This window comes from Balaenoptera borealis, assembly GCF_965194805.1.
Source record: "Balaenoptera borealis genome assembly, chromosome: 11".
NCBI classification, from domain to species: Eukaryota; Metazoa; Chordata; class Mammalia; order Artiodactyla; family Balaenopteridae; genus Balaenoptera; species Balaenoptera borealis.
The window spans coordinates 11,616,444-11,630,850 of record NC_138868.1 but is presented as its reverse complement, the minus strand read 5'-3'; the positions used below and the strand labels follow the sequence as shown (position 1 = coordinate 11,630,850).

The 14,407-nt window shown below is 40.8% G+C and overlaps 1 pseudogene across 1 annotated transcript; it reads right to left on the bottom strand.

The window, feature by feature from the left end:
• Positions 1-1,510: 1,510 nt before the first annotated feature.
• On the bottom strand, positions 1,511-3,126 carry LOC309605838 (elongation factor 1-alpha 1 pseudogene; annotated as a pseudogene). The gene is made up of 2 exons: positions 3,115-3,126; positions 1,511-2,897 (listed from the first exon to the last, which is right to left on the bottom strand). The product of its transcript is annotated as an elongation factor 1-alpha 1 pseudogene (transcript).
• Positions 3,127-14,407: the final 11,281 nt, after the last annotated feature.

Below are 14,407 nucleotides of genomic sequence, written 5' to 3'. Positions count from 1 at the left end.
GTATAGAATCAGAGCTGTTTTTTTTTTTTTTTTTTTTTTACCATAAGTAAAGAAATTACTTGGAAAGACTAAAGGGTTTAGAATTCTCCCCCTTAGACTAAGCTCAGTAAACCTCAAACAGAATAAACAGAAGGAACTCCCCCCGCCCCGGGCATATATTTAAACTACTGAGAACCCCCATTTAAAGATATAACCTTAAAAGTAGCCAGAGAAAAAATATTTTATACATAAGGGAATAAAAGTACAAATAATGGCTGACTTTCAGAAGTTATAGAGTAAGGTCTAGAAGATAACATTACCATGTCCAAGCTCGTACTGCTCACAGCACAATAGGGCAATAAATCGAGAGACAAGTTGTTGGGGCGAGGAATAGCAGCTTTATTTGGAAAGCCGACAAACCAAAAAATAGTGGACTTGTGTCCCAAAGAACCATCTTGCCTGAGTTAGAATTCAGGCTTCTTTTATACTAAAAGGAGAGGGACTAAAGCCAAACATTTCCTGGTTCCAGTCAGTCTCTGGAGAGGATGTGTTAATTTCTTCCTTCCTGCAGTTATTCACAGGTGGACCTGGTCAGGATGTTTCCTGTGAGCCTAACAAAGGTATTTTAGCTTCATGCTCATTATCTGGGAGGCAGGGTTCCCAGAGATGGGCCATTATGTATAATTTAAGATTATAAGCAATATCTCTTTTGTGATTAACTTATAATAGAATACAAAGGTTGTTCCCTGTCACAGTTCCCCACTGTCAGTGTCCATTCCACAATCTTGTGGGGAAAGGGATGAAGACCACTCTGGCTACTTTCTGCTGAATGGGGTCAATGAATATTCCTTAGAATCTTTAGTCAGTAGTAAAATCCTCTTTCCTTTTTTATCTACGACTATTTGAATCTGATGAAACCCCTTAGCATTTTGTTGTCTAATTTGTAATTGAACTTGGAGTTTTGGTTCCAGTTCCCAATACATATACTAAATTCCTATGCTATTTATTTGGACAAAAATAAACAAATAGGTTGATGCTTCTCCAGCTACAATGAAATTACCATTTACTTCAGTTGGATAGGCTGACCTCATGAACAGAGTTTAGTTTAGTGCTCAATGTTCTACCATATGTGGCAACTGCTAGTTCTTTTAGAGCATTTATGGATTCTCCCACCCAGGCAGACACCTGGAATGGCCTATCATACAATATTTCAAAGGGGCTTAATTTAAGCCTGCTTCTGGGAGCCACTGATCCATGACAGGGCAGCTGGCAAGGCTGTATCCCAAGTTAAATTAATATTCATTTTCTCAGTTTTTTCCTGTTGATTGAGGTCTCCAGGATGAATGTTGTTCCAATGCCTTAATCCAAATCAGGGGACAATTTCCTTCAGGAGGGCTTTAACCAATTAAAAAGTACTGATTTTTTATTTATGTGTGTGTTTTTCTAAAGTGCTGATTCTAAAAACTGCTACACACAAAACAAGTGGCCCACAAAGCATTCTCCTTCCCTTTTGAAAGTTTTATCATGCATTGTTAATCATTCACCAGTCTTTTATTTTAAATTTTAATGGCTAATTGAGACAAACAGTTCTGAGACCGTTCTTCCACCACTGATTAAGACTGGGGTGGCAGATATTGGGGATAATATTCATTTAGCCCTCTGAGCTTTCTGGGCAGACTTGGTGACCTGGCCAACTCCAGCTGCCTTCTTATCCACTGCTTTGATGATAGCCACAGCAACCATCTGTCTCATGTCACAAACACCAAAATGACCAGAGGAGGATAGAGAAGCTCTCAACACACATGGGCTTGCCAGGAACCATATCAATGATAGCAGGATCACCAGATTTCAAGAATTTGGGGCTTTCTTCCAGCTTTTTCCCAGAACGATGATCAGTCTTCTCCTTCAGCTCAGCAAACTTGCAAGCAATGTGAGCTGTGTGACAATCCAGCACAGGTGAATATCCAGCACTGATATGGTTCAAGATAATCACTTGAGCTGGAAGCCACCTGCTTCCATCAGTGGGTCATTTTTGCTGTCACCAACCACATTGCCATGATGAACATCTTTGACAGACATGTTCTTGACGTTGAAGCCCACACTGTCACCAGGAAGGGCTTTACTCAAAGCTTCATGGTGCATTTCAACAGACTTTACTTGAGTTGTAATGTTGACTGGAGCAAAGGTGACCGCCATGCTAGGTTTGAGAACACCAGTCTCCCCTCGACCCAGAGGGACAGTACCAATACCAATTTTGTAGATGTCCTGGAGGGGCAGACACAATGACTTGTCAGTTGGATGAATTGGTGGCAGGATGCAATCCAGAGCTTCAAGCAGCATGGTGCTACTGACATTGCCATCTCTAGGGCTGACTGTCCATCCCTTGAACCAAGGCATGCTAGCACTTGGCTCCAGCATGTTTTCACTATTCCAGCCAGAAATTGGTACAAATGCTACTGTGTCAGGGTTGTAGCCAATTTTCTTAATGTAGGTGCTGACTTACTTAGCAACCTCCTCATATCTCTTCTGGCTGTAGGGTGGCTCAGTGGAATCTGTTGTTAGCTCCAACAACTAGCTGTTAGCTCCAACAGCTAGCTGTTTCACACCCAGAGTATAAGCCAGAAGGGTATGTTCATGGGTCTGCCCATTCTTGGAGATAACTGCTTCAAATTCACCAACACCAGCAGCAACAATCAGGATAGCATAGTCAGCCTGGGTCAACATGATTTCGATAAAGTCAGCATGTTTTTGATAAAGTCTCTGTGTCTTGGAGCATCAGTGATGGTCACATAGTACTTGCTGGTCTCGAATTTCCACAGGGAGATATCAATGGTGATACCACACTCACGTTCAGCTTTCAGTTTGTTCAAGACCCAGGCATCCTCTTCAGAGACTTTATGTCCAGGTGGGATACTCTTCTAACCACCCTGAAAAAGTATCCACAAATACTGGCAGATATCTGAAATCTCCTGCAGCTCAAGGCATTTGAGTCCAGTCCTCAGTGGCACAGGTTCCTATGTTGGGTCCTCATCTGGGGAGGTCCAACAGCAGTCTTTGGGTTTATTTTTAGCACAAAACATGCAATTCTGATTGACTCGCTGGATGGTGTTGTGTACATAAGGCCCCATTACATACTTTTGAATCCATTGCAATTTGGCATCTCTCCCATAATGGGCACTATTTTTTTTTTAATCACTCATCAGTTTTATACACATCAGTGTATACATGTCAATCCCAATCGCCCAATTCAGCACACCACCATTCCCACCCCACCGTGGTTTTCCCCCTTTGGTGTCCATACGTTTGTTCTCTACATCTGTGTCTCAACTTCTGCCCTGCAAACCGGTTCATCTGTACCATTTTTCTCGGTTCCACATACATGCGTTAATATACGATATTTGTTTTTCTCTTTCTGACTTACTTCACTCTGTATGACAGTCTCTAGATCCATCCACGTCTCAACAAATGACTCAATTGCGTTCCTTTTTATGGCTGAGTAATATTCCATTGTACATATGTACCACTACTTCTTTATCCATTCATCTGGTGATGGGCATTTAGGTTGCTTCCATGACCTGGCTATTGTAAATAGTGCTGCAATGAACATTGGGGTGCATGTGTCTTTTTGAATTATGGTTTTCTCTGGGTATATGCCCAGGAGTGGGATTGCTGGATCATATGGTAATTCTATTTTTAGTTTTCTAAGGAACCTCCATATTGTCCTCCATAGTGGCTGTATCAATTTCCCACCAACAGTGCAAGAGGGTTCCCTTTTCTCCACACCCTCTCCAGCATTTGTTTGTAGATTTTCTGATGATGCCCATTCTAACTGGTGTGAGGTGATACCTTATTGTAGTTTTGTTTTGTATTTCTCTAATAATTAGTGATGTTGAGCATCTTTTCATATGCTTCTTGGCCATCTGTATGTCTTCTTTGGAGAAATGTCTATTTAGGTCTTCTGCCCATTTTTGGATTGGGTTGTTTGTTTCTTTAATATTGAGCTGAATGAGCTGTTTATATATTTTGGAGATTAATCCTTTGTCTGTTGATTCTTTTGCAAATATTTTCTCCCATTCTGAGGGTTGTCTTTTTGTCTTGTTTATGGTTTCCTTTGCTGTGCAAAAGCTTTGAAGTTTCATTAGGTCCCATTTGTTTATTTTTGTTTTTATTTCCATTACTCTAGGATCAAAAAAGATTTTGCTGTGATTTATGTCAAAGAGTGTCCTTCCTATGTTTTCCTCTAAGAGTTTTGTAGTGTCCGGTCTTACATTTAGGTCTCTAATCCATTTTGAGTTTATTTTTGTGTATGGTGTTAGGGAGTATTCTAATTTCATTCTTTTGCATGTAGCTGTCCAGTTTTCCCAGCACCACTTATTGAAGAGACTGTCTTTTCTCCATTGTATATCTTTGCCTCCTTTGTCATAGATTAGTTGACCATAGGTACGTGGGTTTATCTCTGGGCTTTCTATCTTGTTCCATTGATCTGTGTTTCTGTTTTTGTGCCAGTACCATAGTGTCTTCATTACTGTAGCTTTGTAGTATACTCTGAAGTCAGGGGGCCTGATTCCTCCAGCTCCATTTTTTTCCCTCAAGACTGCTTTGGCTATTCGGGGTCTTTTGTGTCTCCATACAAATTTTAGGATGATTTGTTCTAGTTCCGTAAAAAATGCCATTGGTAATTTGATAGGAATTGCATTAAATCTGTAGATTGCTTTGGGTAGTATAGTCATTTTCACAATATTGATTCTTCCAATCCAAGAACATGGTATTTCTCTCCATCTGTTGGTATCATCTTTAATTTCTTTCATCAATGTCTTATAGTTTTCTGCATACAGGTCTTTTGCCTCCTTAGGTAGGTTTATTCCTAGGTATTTTATTCTTTTTGTTGCAATGGTAAATGGGAGCGCTTCCATAATTTCCCTTTCAGATTTTTCATCATTAGTGTATAGGAATGCAAGAGATTTCTGTGCATTAATTTTGTATCCTGCAACTTTATCAAATTCATTGATTAGCTCTAGTAGTTTTCTGGTGGCATCTTTAGGATTCTCTATGTATAGTATCATGTCATCTGCAAACAGTGACAGTTTTACTTCTTCTTTTCCAATTTGTATTCCTTTTATTTCTTTTTCTTCTCTGATTGTCGTGGCTAGGACTTCCAGAACTATGTTGAATAATAGTGGTGAGAGTGGGCATCCTTGTCTTGTGCCTGATCTTAGAGGAAGTGCTTTCAGCTTTTCACCGTTGAGAATGATGTTTGCTGTGGGTTTGTCGTACATGGCCTTTATTATGTTGAGGTAGGTTCCCTCTATGCCCACTTTCTGGAGAGTTTTTATCATAAATGGGTGTTGAATTTTGTCAAAAGCTTTTTCTGCATCTATTGAGATGATCATATGGTTTTTATTCTTCAATTTGTTAATATGGTGTATCCCATTGATTGATTTGCGTATATTGAAGAATCCTTGCATCCCTGGGATAAATCCCACTTGATCGTGGTGTATGACCCTTTTAATGTGTTGTTAGATTCTGTTTGCTAGTATTTTGTTGAGGATTTTTGCATCATATTCATCAGTGATATTGGTCTATAATTTTCTTTTTTTGTAATATCTTTGTCTGGTTTTGGTATCAGGGTGATGGTGGCCTCATAGAATGAGTTTGGGAGTGTTCTTTCCTCTGCAATTTTTTGGAAGAATTTCAGAAAGATGAGTGTTAGCTCTTCTCTAAATGTTTGATAGAATTCACCTATGAAGCCATCTGGTCCTGGACTTTTGTTTGTTGGAAGATTTTTAATCACAGTTTCAATTTCATTACTTGTGATTGGTCTGTTCATATTTTCTGTTTTTTCCTGGTTCAGTCTTGGAAGGTTATACCTTTCTAAGAATTTGTCCATTTCTTCCAGGTTGTCCATTTTATTGGCATAGAGTTGCTTGTAGTAGTCTCTTAGGATGCTTTGTATTTCTGCGGTGTCTGTTGTAACTTCTCCTTTTTCATTTCTAATTTTATTGATTTGAGTCCTCTCCCTCTTTTTCTTGATGAGTCTGGCTAATGGCTTATCAATTTTGTTTATCTTCTCAAAGAACCAGCTTTTAGTTTTATTGATCTTTGCTATAGTTTTCTTTGTTTCTATTTCATTTATTTCTGCTCTGAACTGTATGATTTCTTTCCTTCTGCTAACTTTGGGTTTTGTTTGTTCTTCTTTCTCTAGTTCCTTTAGGTGTAAGTTTAGATTGTTTACTTGAGATTTTTCTTGCTTCTTTAGGTAGTGTGTGTTTGTGCTTTTCACGTTTTTTTCCCTGTAATTCATTTCTAATCTCATAGCATTGTGGTCAAAAAAGATGTTTGATATGATTTCAATTTTCTTAAATTTACTGAGGCTTGATTTGTGACCCAAGACGTGATCTATCCTGGAGAATGTTCTGTGCGCACTTGAGAAGAAAGTGTAATCTGCTGGTTTTGGATGGAATGTCCTATAAATATCAATTAAATCTATCTGGTCTATTGTGTCATTTAAAGCTTCTGTTTCCTTATTTATTTTTATTTTGGATGATCTGTCCATTGGTGTAAGTGAGGTGTTAAAGTCCCCCACTATTATTGTGTTACTGTCAATTTCCTCTTTTATAGCTGTTAGCAGTTGCCTTATGTATTGAGGTGCTTCTGTGTTGGGTGTATATATATTTATAATTGTTATATCTTCTTGGATTGATCCCTTGTTCATTATGTAGTGTCCTTCCTTGTCTCTTGTAAAATTCTTTATGTTAAAGTCTATTTTATCTGATATGAGTATAGCTACTCCAGCTTTCTTTTGATTTCCATCTGCATGGAATATCTTTTTCTATCCCCTGACTCTCAATCTGTTTGTGTCCCTAGGTCTGAAATGGGTCTCTTTGTAGACAGCATATGTATGGGTCTTGTTTTTGTATCCATTCAGCAAGCCTGTGTCTTTTGGTTGGAGCATTTAATCCATTCACGTTTAAGGTAATTATCGATATGTATGTTCCTATGACCATTTTCTTAATTGTTTTGGGTTTGTTTTTGTAGGTCCTTTTCTTCTCTTGTGATTCCCACTTAGAGAAGTTCCTTTAGCATTTGTTGTAGAGCTGGTTTGGTGGTGCTGAATTCTCTTAGCTTTTGCTTGTCTGTAAAGCTTTTGATTTCTCCATCAAATCTAAATGAGATCCTTGCCGGGTAGAGTAATCTTGGTTGTCGGTTCTTCCCTTTCATCACTTTAAGTATATCATGCCACTCCCTTCTGGCTTGTAGAGTTTCTGCTGAGAAATCAGTTGTTAACCTTATGGAAGTTCCCTTGTATGTTACTTGCCATTTTTCCCTTGCTGCTTTCAATAATTTTTCTTTGTCTTTAATTTTTGCCAATTTGATTACTATGTGTCTCGGCGTGTTTCTCCTTGTGTTTATCCAGTATGGGACTCGCTGTGCTTCCTGAACTTGGGTGGCTATTTCTTTTCCCATTTTAGGGAAGTTTCTGACTATAATCTCTTAAAATATTTTCTCAGGTCCTTTCTCTCTCTCTTCTCCTTCTGGGACCCCTATAATGTGAATGTTGTTGCATTTAATGTTGTCCCAGAGGTCTCTTAGGTTGTCTTCATTTCTTTTCATTCTTTTTTCTTTAGTCTGTTCTGCAGCAGTGAACTCCACCATTTGGTCTTCCAGGTCACTTATCCGTTCTTCTGCCTCAGTTATTCTGCTATTGATTTCTTCTAGTGTAGTTTTCATTTCAGTTATTTTATTGTTCATCCTTGTCTGTTTGTTCTTTAATTCTTCTAGGTCTTTGTTAAACATTTGTTGCATCTTCTCGATCTTTGCTTCCATTCTTTTTCCAAGGTCCTGGATCATCTTCACTATCATTATTCTGAACTCTCTTTCTGGAAGGTTGCCTATCTCCACTTCATTTAGTTGTTTTTCTAGGGTTTTATCTTGTTTCTTCATCTAGTGTATAGCCCTCTGCCTTTTCATCTTGTCTATCTTTCTGTGAATGTGGTTTTTGTTCCACAGGCTGCAGAATTGTAGTTCTTCTTGCTTCTGCTGTCTGCCCTCTGGTGGATGAGGCTATCTAAGATGCTTGATGGGAGGGACTCCAGATTTTTTTAATATGGCAAAAATAAGCATAAAATTATCAATAATCACAATAAAAGTAGGTGGATTAATTTTCCTATTAAAATGAAGGTCTCTCATATATTGAGTTAACAGCAAAGTCCAAGATGCATATTAGTCTGCTCAGGCTGCCATAAAAGAATTCCATAGACTAGGTAACTTAACAGAAATTTATTTCTCAGTGTTCTGGAGTCTGAGAAGTCCAAGATCTAGGTGCTAACAATGTAGATTTAAGCTGAGCTTCTCTTGGCTTACTGGTGGTTGCCCTCTAACTATGTCCTCACATGGTGGAGAAAGAAAGAGGATGAGAGAGAGGGTTGTAGTTTCTTGTCCCCTGCTTAGAAGGACATCAATCCCATCATGGGGGCTCCACCCTCATGACCTCATCTAAACATGCCCCACCTCCAAAAATCATCACATTGGGGGTTAGGGCTTCATCTCATAAATTTGTGAGGGGGAGGCACAAAAACATCCAATCCATACTAAGGCACATCTGAAACAAACATGTGAGGGTTAAAAGGATGGAAAAAAGATACATTAGACAAATGTTAAACTGAAAGCAAGCTAATAACATCAATATCGGCAAAAAAAAAAAAAACTTAAGGTGAACATCTGATAAACACAGAGTCCTCCCACAAGATAGGTCACGCATCTTCCTAACTACACAAGACAGCTACAGAATATATAGACATACAGAGAGAGATTGGTAAATCCACAGTCATAGTGGGAAAATTCAGGACACTTTCCCCAGAAAACGACAGATCGAGTAATTTTTTTTAAAGTTGGATTTATACAATACCATTAAAACTTGAATTTTTTGTGGTTTCTGGTTTTCTAATTCTGTGTTTGAGAACCGTTCATCTGTTTGCCTGTTCATCATAGCTGACCTACAGGGCCCCTGGGGGAGGCGAGGGTTGTGTGTCCACATGGGGGGCACTGGAAACTTGTTTTTAAGTCTTATTTCTGGTCCCTGCTTGTGCTCATCAACTACCTGTTGGGCAAGATTTGTATCTCTAGCCTGGTGCTGACACTCATCACTTTTGCCTGTGGATAAATGTTGCTTAGGACAAACAGGGATGTGAGGATGGAGGAGAGACAGGGATTGACTAGATATCCTAGACCATCTCCCACCCAACTTCCATCATGCCCAAACTTCAAGTTTTTTACAGTTCCTATCTTCACAGCAGTCTGGTCCCATAAGTGTTTCAATCTGGTGTTTCCTCTATGTCCATCTGTCTGCTCAAAATTTCAGGCTCCATGACAGTACCTTATTGGGGCAGATTTATTCTGTTTTTGTTTCTTTTTATTTTTTCCATTATTTCATATAATTATTGGTTTGAAGAAGACGGACACGTGTTTGGTTCACCCTCTCCACCCAGCTTTCTCCCTTTCCACTCTTTCTCCCAGGCTGGTCCCACCCTCCACATCATATCAGTTCCTTCATATTTGCCTTATACTGTTGCCCTTGCAGTCAGATGAACCTGGGCCAATCCTACTTTACCGTGGATACAAACTCCCCTGAAATAGTACCTGAGTCTTGAGTTTTACATATGAATTTTCCCATGACCCAGTGAACAGTCTTTTCTTTTACCTTCAGGGAAAGCCTCAGCTCAGGAGTATGGGAAGCACTAAAGTTGATCCCAGTGGACTGTCTCTGCTGTGCTCTTTTAGAGTCCTTTGAACAGGGAGAGGGAGTAGGTTACTAGGGACCTTCCCACCTCCCTTCCTTACCCTGAAGAAGCACCTTGTTCTCACAAAGAAAAATTAGGGACAGTCCAACAGAAGCTCTTGGCAACCAAGTCTTGCCTTGTCACCATGGGATTAGTAGCCTGTGCGAGATATTTTTTAAAATTGAACAATGATGCCCAAGAGTAATAATAAAAATATTTTAAAATGGTAAGGGCACCAACTTTTTAGAGTTTGTCTTACAAAGGACCTACTCCAGGACCTGGAGATCATGACATCTCACTAGCAGCCTAACGGCTACCCACCTATCCCTATATGAACACACACACACACACACACACACACACACACACACACACACACACCTCTGCTAGCCTCTTTGGATCCTGATCTCATCTAAACTTAGTCCAAATCTTTAGCTTTCTGTGTCCCAAACTCATGTATTATAGAGGTTTGTGAATCCCTTTTTAAGCATACTCACTGACCGCCTAAAAACTATTCATGAGAAATATATCTAAGGTAAAACTTTTCATTTCCTGCCAGATCAGCCAGTCTTCTTATGTATGAACACTGAACTGCTCAGCTGCTGTGAAATATGTTGAAAAGGAGTTATTATGCTTGTATAGTCATCAATTATCCCAGGAAAGGTAGTGTCTTGAGAATGGGGTGAAAATTAATTTATTTCCCCTGTATATGCTTCTTCTCTTTTGAAGATTGTACCCTGTGTCTATTGAAAAGATAAGGGCTGTTTTTTAGTGGGGATATTGCCTCCACTAAGGAATCTTACGATTTGCTTATTCATCACATTCTCTTATTAGCTTTTTATTCAGTCAATAGTATTTTTCCTAGTGCTCACAGCTGAACAAAAATTCACTTCTATTATAGATGGGCAAAGTACCAGTTACTCTCCCCCTGCTTCCACTTGCATCCCAATAAGATGACATCTCTCCAAAAGATTCATTTCCCCTGTTCATCTCCCTCCCCACATCCAGAAGAGTAGGACGGGTGAGACAAAATGCACTACCCCTCTACCTGTGGCCCCCCTGAGCCAAACCCTGAATGTTTCAGCTCCAGATATCATAGAATTTCCCTTGCAGTGAGTCACTTCCACTTAAAGAATCCTTTTTTAAAACTTTTTTTTACACATTCCTAGAGTGTCTATCACTGTCCGTTTAGATTTAACTATATAGACAAAATTTGCCAGATTCTTTTGCTCACCACTGTTTGCTCTCCTTTTTTTCTGCTCCTAACTGAGGTCTCTGCTCCTATTTATTTGATGTTTGGTTAGAATTCTTACTCTAGTATTTTCTACGTATGAGTATGTTAGTGATATAATTTCTGAAGTCTTCCAAATCCACAATATCTTTCTTTGACCTGCAGGGGACTGACACCCTGTGACCCCATGTTTTAGAATAACCAATTTTTTTTTTTCCATTCTAAACGAAAGGAAATGGAGGCTTAAAAAAGAAGGTAACCTATTCAGGTCACATAGCTAGTAAGAAGCAGGTGACTAGTAATGGGGGGGGGGGACTCAGATAGGGAGTAACAATCAAAATCATAGGATAAAATAGAGTTTAACCCAACTTCAAGTTTATAAAATGGTGTAAGACTGCAAAGAGCTGGCCAGAGGTGAGGCTGGCATGGGTGGGCACCATGTCAGTACAGGGAAGCTAGTGCATGTCGGTGCACTCCACTTTATACCGTACTGTCCACCCTAGGTCTTCAGGGGTGTGTGGTTCTCATCCTTGGTGCAGCTGGGGTGCACCAAGGATGAGATCAGCTGGGTGCAGCTGATTATAAATCATAATAAAAATCTCTACACTCTGTGTAGGTTTCTCAGCATGTTCTCCTTACATTACACAGAAACAGGCAACCGTGCAGGATTCCTCATTTCTCATTAGTTCAGGACACAGTTTGGGTAAGAAGCTCAATCCAAGATCAACTCCTAGGTGTCCTTGGCTCCTGTGTATGGGGTGGAAGTCAGACAGTGTGGGAATAGGGTGTTCAACCATCCCCTTTACTCTTTTCTTCAGGGGCAAATCCAGTTACAGAGATGAGGTCTTCTGGCTCCTAGGCCAGAACACTTTCTACAACCACAAACGTCTTAAGTGAGAAGATGCTGAGAGAAACAAACAGCAGAGTCTTTGTGTATCAGACCTTTACCTTTGCTACGTGTGGAGGTGAGGACTGAAAATGTGCAATTCCTCACTAAAAATCAGAGAGAAGAAGGGGAGACTATAGATAACTGGGGGAGAGGGAAGGGCTGGGTGATACTGGCCCTGAGCATTGCAAGAATGCAGCAATCAGGAGACGCGTGAATAAATAGTCCCCATATTCCCTCTACCCCCACCCCAGGGGGTTTCAGGATGCACTGGGCAAGGCTTTCTCCCTCTATCCCCAACCCTCTGGCTTTGTTGCTTTTGTCTCGAAGCCCCCAGTGTTCAGGACTCCTTCCTGTCCCTCTTGAAGCTTTCATTCTTTTTTTTATTTTTAATTTTATTGACGTATAGTTGATTTACAATGTTGTGTTAATTTCCACTGTACAGCAAAGTGACTCAGTTATACATATATATATTCTTTTTCATATTCTTTTTCATTATGGTTTATCACAGGATATTGAATATAGTTCCCAGTGCTATACAGTACGACCCTGTTGTTCTTGGAAGCTTACATTCTAGCGCAAGGAGACAAAAACTAAACTAACAAAAAATAATGATATTTACTATACAGTGAAATGTAGTATATGAAATATAAAGGGACAGAAGATGACAGAGGAGGAGAGGACAATATTTTATAGGGAGTGGTCAGGGAAGGCCTCTCTGGAAACCTGGCATTTAACAGACATCTAAAGAAAGAAGGGAGAGAGTCAGGCATGTACCAGGGCTGGGGGTTCCAGATCAAGAAAGCTCTCCAGGAAGTGCCCAAGATGGTCCACTGGAGTGAATGAAAAAAATACTTCCACCTCCATTTATATTTTTACCCCAAAAATAAGAAATTAAGTGAGCTAACATTTAATGTATCAATTACAAAAGAATATATACATATATAACATAAATAATATATATGGAGTGGATGCTGAGTTTGTTGAAAATCGTAGGGGTGGGAAATTAAAAGTTCAGAGATTACTCCTGCCTAAGGCCTCCTGAAAGGCAAGGGTAAATTTTATCCATGTCTTTGTCTTCAGACGCCATCATATTATCTGGAACAAAATAGGTATCATTATTCTGTGTATATCTTTTTTTTAATCTCCTGTATATATCTTTTTTATCTCCTCTACTTCATAGCAGAGTTCTTTTTTTTTTTTTTTGGTTTTTTTTTTAATTTTTTTTTCTGGCTTTATTTTTTTTTTAATTTATTTTTTTATTTTTAAATTTATTTATTGATGGCTGTGTTGGGTCTTCATTTCTGTGCGAGGGCTTTCTCTAGTTGTGGCAAGTGGGGGCCACTCTTCATCGCGGTGCACGGGCCTTTCACTGTCGTGGCCTCTCCTGTTGCGGAGCACAGGCTCCAGAAGTGCAGGCTCAGTAGTTGTGGCTCACGGGCCTAGTTGCTCCGCGGCATGTGGGATCCTCCCAGACCAGGGCTCGAACCCGTGTCTCCTGCATTAGCAGGCAGACTCTCAACCACTGCGCCACCAGGGGAGCCCCTTTTTTGGTATTTTTAATAGCAACTAGGCCTATGCCTTGCGGATGGGTCCCTAAGAAATGAATAGATGAATAGATGGTCGGAAGGGTGAATCAATGTGGGGAGAGGTGATTTACCGGAACTGCATGCACTGAAACGCTGCAAAGGCAGCCTTGGCACAATAAAAAGACCTTGGGCGTTGGCGTCTGACAGGAGTCAAGATCATCCAAGGACTGCCCACGGGCAATTTATTCACCTTGTTCCCTCATCTGTGAAACAGGAAATGGATTAAAGACAAAGATGATGAAATGAGACAATCCTGTGGAAAACACCAAAACACAATGCCTGGCATCTAGGGGGTGGTTCCCACCGTCCATCTCTCTGCTCTCCTCACCCCCACCCGCCTGGCAGCCCGCTCCGCACAGTCAGCGCGGGGAAAGAGCCGCTAAGACAATGACAGGTAGCGGCGCCCGCTTTGCGCCCACGATGCCTTTTACCAAAACTACAAGGACCCAGAGTGATGGAGACACAAGTTTGCCAGAGACTGCTGAGATGAGCCTTAGTGAACTGAGAGGAAGATAAGTTGCGGGGGGGAAAAAAAAAAAGGTTGAGCCCCCATGAGCTATTGCAACCTTGGACTAACAGGGTTACACTCAGGGACCACGTGACGCAGCATGCGGCACCTCCACCTCTCAGTTCCCTGCCACAATTGCAGCCCCCTAAAGGGGTGGGAAGCTCTTGGGGGCCAGAGCACGGAAGTTGCGCAAACCACATCATGCTGCCATTGGCCGTCATGACTGTCAATTCTCACCCACCTCCGCTTTCCCCCGCCTTCTTCCCCCTCCCCGTTCCTCAGGCTGATCCTCCGGCGCCATCTGCAGGCCGCACGCGGAACTCCATCCGCCCTGAAGAAGCTTTTGCCCGCAGCGAGTACTAGCTGCCCTAGGGCTGGGCGAGGTTCTTTCCGGCTCTGCTAGTGTGCGGGGGCGGACCTGGAAAAGGGCTGTCCGCG